We start from the raw sequence: 7,387 nt of genomic DNA, 5'->3' as shown, positions 1-7,387 counted from the left end.
AGAGAATCTCTTCCATGGTTTCATTACAAGCAGGTTTGACTACTGTAATCCTCTCCTGTCTAGTCTACCCAAGAAAGCTATTGGTCAACTGCAAAACATACAGAATTCTGCAGCACGGGAACTGGGCAAGACCAGACGGAGAGCACACATTACACTGGTTTCAAGGTCTGCCTGTGAGTCTTAGAATTAATTTTAAGATTCTTCTATTGGTTTTTAAATCAATCCACGATTGTGCACCCCAATATGTCAGACATGCATTTAAGTTATGTACCCAGTAGGTCCCTCAGGTCCACTGGCACTGGCCTTTTAACTATCCCAAAGCCTAGGACCAAGAGGCATGGAGAGGCAGCCTTTAGGTATTATGCCCCCATCCTCTGGAATAGCCTGCCAGAGAACCTGAGGGGGGGCCGAAACTGTGGACATAAAAGAGATGCAGAATAAGTAGGATCAGTGGTGTAAAGTACTTAATTAAAATTACTTGAAAGTACTACTTAAGTCGTTTTTTTTGGTATCTGTACTTTACTTTTACATTTTTGACAACTTTTACTTTTACTTCACTACATTCCTAAAGAAAATAATGCACTTATTTCTTTTTTTTCTCCCTTTTTCTCCCAAATTGGTAGTTACAGTCCTGTTCCATTGTGGGAACTCCCGTACGGGCTCAGCAAAGGTCGAGGGCCGTGCGTCCTCCAAAACACAACCCAGCCAAGCCGCACTGCTTCTTGACACAACGCCCGCTTAACCCGGAGGAAGCACCGTACACCTGGCGACGGTGTCAGCATGCATTGCGCCTGGCCCGCCACATGAGTCGCTAGTGCACGATGGGACAGGAACATCCCTGCCGGCCAAACACTCCCCTTACCTGGACGACGCTGGGCCAATTGTGCGCCTCCCCATGGGTCTCCCGGTTGCGGCCGGCTGCGACAGAGCTGGACTCGAACAAGGTTTTCTAAAGCACTGGGATGCAGTGCTGTAGACCACTGCGCCACTCTGGAAAATAATGTACATTTTACTCCATACATTTTCCCTGACACCCAAAAGTACTGGTTACGTTTTGAACGCTTAGCACTTATCGAGACAACACATGGTCATCCCTTCTGCCTCTGCTATGGCGGCCTCCCTAAACACAAATGCATCTTTTGTAAATGATGTCTGAGTGTTGGAGTGTGCCCCTGGCTATCCATACATTTTAAAAACAAGAACATGGTGCAGCCTGCTGTGCTTAATAGAAGGAATTTGAAATGATTCATACTTTTACTTTGATATTTAAGTATATTTAGAACCAAATACTTTTAGACTTTTACTCAAGTAGTATTTTACTGCGTAACTTTTACTTGAGTAACTTTCAATTAAGGTATCTATACTTTTACTCAAGTACTGCCGATCCATCACGACTGGACTGCCAACGTGATCACCCAATGTGGTCTCAACTGGCTATTCTGTTTTGATATCGCCGAAGAACCATCTTCCAGCCCCGGCCCGCTAGATTTTCTGAACGCTGTGTCCCCTTCTCGCCTAGCGTAGTAGTGACTACCGAACAGCACCCTGACTCACCTATTGCTGCTCTTTTGACCCTATGATCACTCGGCTACACAGCTGATGCCCCCTGGACTGTTTCAATAACACGGTACCTTACTTTGTTTACTTGTCAGCCCCAGCCTCGAACTCAGGTCCTGGATGTACCTAACTGACCCGCTCTGCCCATTCATTGCCATTTACCCGTTGTTGTCTTAGCTTTCCTGATCAACACCTGTGATTGCTTTATGCCTCTCTCTAATGTCAATATGCCTTGTCTACTGCTGCCTTGGCTAGTTTTTATTGTTTTATTTCACTGTGGAGCCCTCAGTCCCGCTCAAAATGCCTTAGATAGCTATTTCGTCCCACCACACACACATGCAGAGACCTCACCGAGGTTAACTGATGCCTCCAGAGACGTAATCTCTCTCATCGTCATTCAACGCATAGGTTTACCTCCACTGTACTCACATCCTACCATACCCTTGTCTGTACATTATGCCTTGAATCTATTCTACCACGCCCAGAAATCTGCTCCTTTTATTCTCTGCTCCCAACGCACTAGACGACCAGTTCTTATAGCCTTTAGCCGTACCCTTATCCTACTCCTCCTCTGTTCCTCTGGTGATGTAGAGGTTAACCCAGGCCCTGTAGCCCCCAGTTCCACTCCTATTCCCCATGCCCTATCATTTGTTGACTTCTGTAACCGTAAAAGCCTTGGTTTCATGCATGTTAACATCAGAAGCCTCCTCCCTAAGTTTTTTTTTCTTCACTGCTTTAGCACACTCCGACAACCCTGATGTCCTAGCCGTGTCTGAATCCTGGCTTAGGAAGGCCACCAAAAATTCTTACATTTCCATCCCCAACTACAACATTTTCCACCAAGATAGAACTGCCAAAGGGGATGGAGTTGCAATCTACTGCAGAGATAGCCTGCAGAGTTCTGTCATACTATCCAGGTCTGTGCCATAACTGTTTGAGCTTCTACTTCTAAAAATCCACCTTTCCAGAAATAAGTCTCTCACTGTTGCCACTTGTTATATACCCCCCTCAGCCCACAGCTGTGCTCTGGACACCATATGTGAATTGATTGCCCCCCATTTATCTTCAGAGTTTGTACTGTTAGGTGACCTAAACTGGGATATGCTTAACACCCCGGCCACCCTACAATCTAAGCTAGATGCCCTCAATCTCACACAAATTATCATGGAATCTACCTAAATCCGTAAACACGGGCACTCTCATAGATGCCCTCTAAATACACCTCTGCTGTCTTCAACCAGGATCTCAGCGTACACATGCATTATCTGTACACATGCATTATCATTCCTCAACATGAGGTGATGGCAACAGATGAATGGCACGACAATGGGCCTCAGGATCTCATCACGGTATCTCTGTGCATTCAAATTGCCATCAATAAAATGCAATTGTGTTCGTTGTCCATAGCTTATGCCTGCCCATACCATAACCTCACTGCCACCACTCTGTTCAGAACGTTGACATCAGCAAACCGCTTGGCCACACAACGCCATACACGTAGTCTGTGGTTGTGAGGCTAGTTGGACGTACTGCCAAATTCTCTAAAACAATGTTGTTGGCAGCTTATGGTAGAGAAATGAACATTAAAATCTCTGGCAACAGCTCTGGTGGGCATTCCTGCAATTAGCATGACATTTACACACTGCCTCAAAACTTGAGACATCTGTAGCATTGTGTTGTGTGACAAAACTGCACATTTTACAGTGGCCTTTTATTGTCCCCAGCAGAAGGTGCACCTGTGTAATGATCATGCTTTTTAATCAGCTTCTTGATATGCCACACCTGTCAGGTGGATGGATTATCTTGGAAAAGGAGAAATGCTCACTAATAGGGATGTAAACAAATTTGTTTGCAACATTTTAGAGAACTTAGCTTTTTGTGCGTATGGAACATTTCGGGGATCTGTTATTTCAGCTCATGAAACACGGGACCAACGTTTTACATGTTCAAATCAAATGTATTTATATAGCCCATAATCTGATATATCAAAGTGCTGTACAGAAACCCAGCCTAAAACCGCAAACAGCAAGCAATGCAGGTGTAGAAGCGCGGTGGCTAGGAAAAACTCCCTAGAAAGGCCAAAACCTAGCAAGAAACCTAGAGAGGAACCAGGCTATGAGGGGTGGCCAGTCCTCTTCTGGCTGTGCCCGGTGGAGATTATAACAGAACATGGCCAAGATGTTCAAATGTTCATAAATGACCAGCATGGTCAAATAATAGTAATCACAGTGAACAGGTCAGGGTTCCATAGCCGCAGGTCGAACAGTTGAAACTGGAGCAGCAGCACAGCCAAGTGGACTGGGGACAACAAGGAGTCATCATGCCAGGTAGTCCTGAGGCATGGTCCTAGGGCTCAGGTCCTCCAAGAGAGAGAAAGAAAGAAAGAGAGAAAGAGAGAATTAGTGAGAGCATACTTAAATTCACACAGGACACCGGATAAGACAGGAGAAATACTCCAGATATAACAGACTGACCCTAGCCCACCGACACATAAACTACTGCAGCATAAATACTGGAGGCTGAGACAGGAGGGGTCAGGAGACACTGTGGCCCCGTCCGATGATACCCCCAGACAGGGCCAAAAAGGCAGGATATAACCCCACCCACTTTGCCAAAGCACAGCCCCCACACCACTAGAGGGATATCTTCAACCACCAACATACCATCCTGAGACAAGGCCGAGTATAGCCCACAAAGATCTCCGCCACGGCACAACCCAAGGGGGGGCGCCAACCCAGACAGGAAGACCACGTCAGTGACTCAACCCACTCAAGTGACGCACCCCTCCTAGGGATGGCATGGAAGAGCACCAGTAAGCCAGTGACTCAGCCCTTGTAATAGGGTTAGAGGCAGAGAATCCCAGTGGAGAGAGGGGAACCGTCCAGGCAGAGACCGCAAGGGCGGTTCGTTGCTCCAGTGCCTTTCTGTTCACCTTCACACTCCTGGGCCAGACTACACTCAATCATAAGACCTACTGAAGAGATGAGTCTTCAATAAAGACTTAAAGGTTGAGACTGAGTCTGTGTCTCTCACATGGGTAGGCAGACCATTCCATAAAAATGGAGCTCTATAGGAGAAAGCCCTGCCTCCAGCTGTTTGCTTAGAAATTCTAGGGACAATTAGGAGGCCTGTGTCTTGTGACCGTAGCGTACGTGTAGGTATGTACGGCAGGTAGGAGCAAGCCCATGTAATGTTTTGTAGGTTAGCAGTAAAACCTTGAAATCAGCCCTTGCCTTAACAGGAAGCCAGTGTAGGGAGGCTAGCACTCGAGTAATATGATCACATTTTTTGGTTCTAGTCAGGATTCTAGCAGCCGTATTGATCACTAACTGAAGTTTATTTAGTGCTTATCCGGGTAGCCGGAAAGTAGAGCATTGCAGTAGTCTAACCTAGAAGTAACAAAAGCATGGATTAATTTTTCTGCATCATTTTTAACAGAAAATGTCTGATTTTTGCATTAATTTTTTATGTTCGTCAAAAGAGAGATCAGGTTCCAGAGTAATGCCGAGGTCCTTCACAGTTTTATTTGAGACGACTGTACAACCATCAAGATTAATTGTCAGATTCAACAGAATATCTCTTTGTTTCTTGGGATCTAGAACAAGCATCTCTGTTTTGTCCGAGTTTAAAAATAGAAAGTTTGCAGCCATCCCCTTCCTTATGTCTGAAACACAGGCTTCCAGCGAGGGCAATTTTGGGGCTTCACCATGTTTCATCGAAATGTACAGCTGTGTGTCATCCGCATAGCAGTGAAAGTTAACATTATGTTTTCGAATGACATCCCCAAGAGGTAAAATATATAGTGAAAACAATAGTGGTCCTAAAACGGAACCTTGAGGAACACCGAAATGTACAGTTGATTTGTCAGAGGACAAACCATTCACAGAGACAAACAGATATCTTTCCGACAGATAAGATCTAAACCAGGCCAGAACTTGTCCGTGTAGACCAATTTGGGTTTCCAATCTCTCCAAAAGAATGTGGTGATCGATGGTATCAAAAGCAGCACTAAGGTCTAGGAGCACGAGGACAGATGCAGAGCCTCGGTCTGACGCCATTAAAAGGTCATTTACCACCTTCACAAGTGCAGTCTCAGTGCTATGATGGGGTCTAAAACCAGACTGAAGCATTTCGTATACATTGTTTGTCTTCAGGAAGGCAGTGAGTTGCTGCGCAACAGCTTTTTCTAACATTTTTGAGAGGAATGGGAGATTCGATATAGGCCGATAGTTTTTTTAATTTTCTGGGTCAAGTTTTGGCTTTTTCAAAAGAGGCTTTATTACTGCCACTTTTAGTGAGTTTGGTACACATCTGGTGGATAGAGAGCCGTTTATTATGTTTAACATAGGAGGGCCAAGCACAGGAAGCAGCTCTTTCAGTAGTTTAGTTGGAATATGGTCCAGTATGCAGCTTGAAGGTTTAGAGGCCATGATTATTTTCATCATTGTGTCAAGAGATATAGTACTAAAACACTTGAGTGTCGCCCTTGATCCTAGGTCCTGTCAGAGTTGTGCAGACTCAGGACAACTGAGCTTTGGAGGAATACGCAGATTTAAAGAGGAGTCGGTAATTTGCTTTCTAATGATCAGGATCTTTTCCTCAAAGAAGTTCATGAATTTATTACTGCTGAAGTGAAAGCCATCATCTCTTGGGGAATGCTGCTTTTTAGTTAGCTTTGCGACAGTTTCAAAATGAAATTTCGTATTGTTCTTATTTTCCTCATTTAAGTTGGAAAAATAGGATGATTGAGCAGCAGTAAGGGCTCTTCGATACTGCACGGTACTGTCTTTCCAAGCTAGTTGGAAGGCTTCCAGTTTGGTGCGGCGCCATTTCCGTTCCAATTTTCTGGAAGCTTGCTTCAGAGGTCGGGTATTTTCTGTATACCAGGGAGCTAGTTTCTTATGACAAATGTTTTTAGTTTTTAGGGGTGCAACTGCATCTAGGTTATTGCGCAAGGTTAAATTGAGTTCCTCAGTTAGGTGGTTAACTGATTTTTGTCCTCTGACGTCCTTGGGTAGGCAGAGGGAGTCTGGAAGGGCATCAAGGAATCTTTGGGTTGTCTGATAATTTATAGCACGACTTTTGATGCTCCTTGGTTGGGGTCTGAGCAGATTATTTGTTGCGATTGCAAATGTAATAAAATGGTGGTCCGATAGTCCAGGATTATGAGGAAAAACATTAAGATCCACAACATTTATTCCATGGGACAAAACTAGGTCCAGAGTATGACTGTGGCAGTGAGTAAGTCCGGAGACATGTTGGACAAAACCCACTGACTCGATGATGGCTCCGAAAGCCTTTTGCAGTGGGTCTGTGGACTTTTCCATGTGAATATTAAAGTCACCAAAAAATGTGAATATTATCTGCTATGACTACAAGGTCCGATAGGAATTCAGGGAACTCAGTGAGGAACGCTGTATATGGCCCAGGAGGCCTGTAAACACTAGTTATAAAAATGTGATTGAGTAGACTGCATAGATTTCATGACTAGAAGCTGAAAAGATGAAAACGCCGGGGGGTTTTTGTAAATTGAAATTTGCTATCGTAAATGTTAGCAACACCTCCACCTTTGCGGGGGGATATGGCCACTTGTGTAACCAGGGGGTGAGGCCTCATTTAACACAGTAAATTCATCAGGCTTAAGCCATGTTTCAGTCAGGCCAATCACATCAAGATTATGATCAGTGATTAGTTCATTGACTATAACTGCCTTTGAAGTGAGGGATCTAACATTAAGTAGCCCTATTTTGAGATGTGAGGTTTCAGGATCTCTTTCAATAATGGCAGGAATGGAGGTCTTTATTCTAGTGAGATTGCTAAGGCGAACACC

The sequence above is a fragment of the Salmo salar genome, chromosome ssa17 (assembly GCF_905237065.1).
Source record: "Salmo salar chromosome ssa17, Ssal_v3.1, whole genome shotgun sequence".
NCBI lineage: Eukaryota > Metazoa > Chordata > Actinopteri > Salmoniformes > Salmonidae > Salmo > Salmo salar.
The sequence above is the reverse complement of the archived record's forward strand: the minus strand, read 5'-3'. Positions refer to the sequence as shown.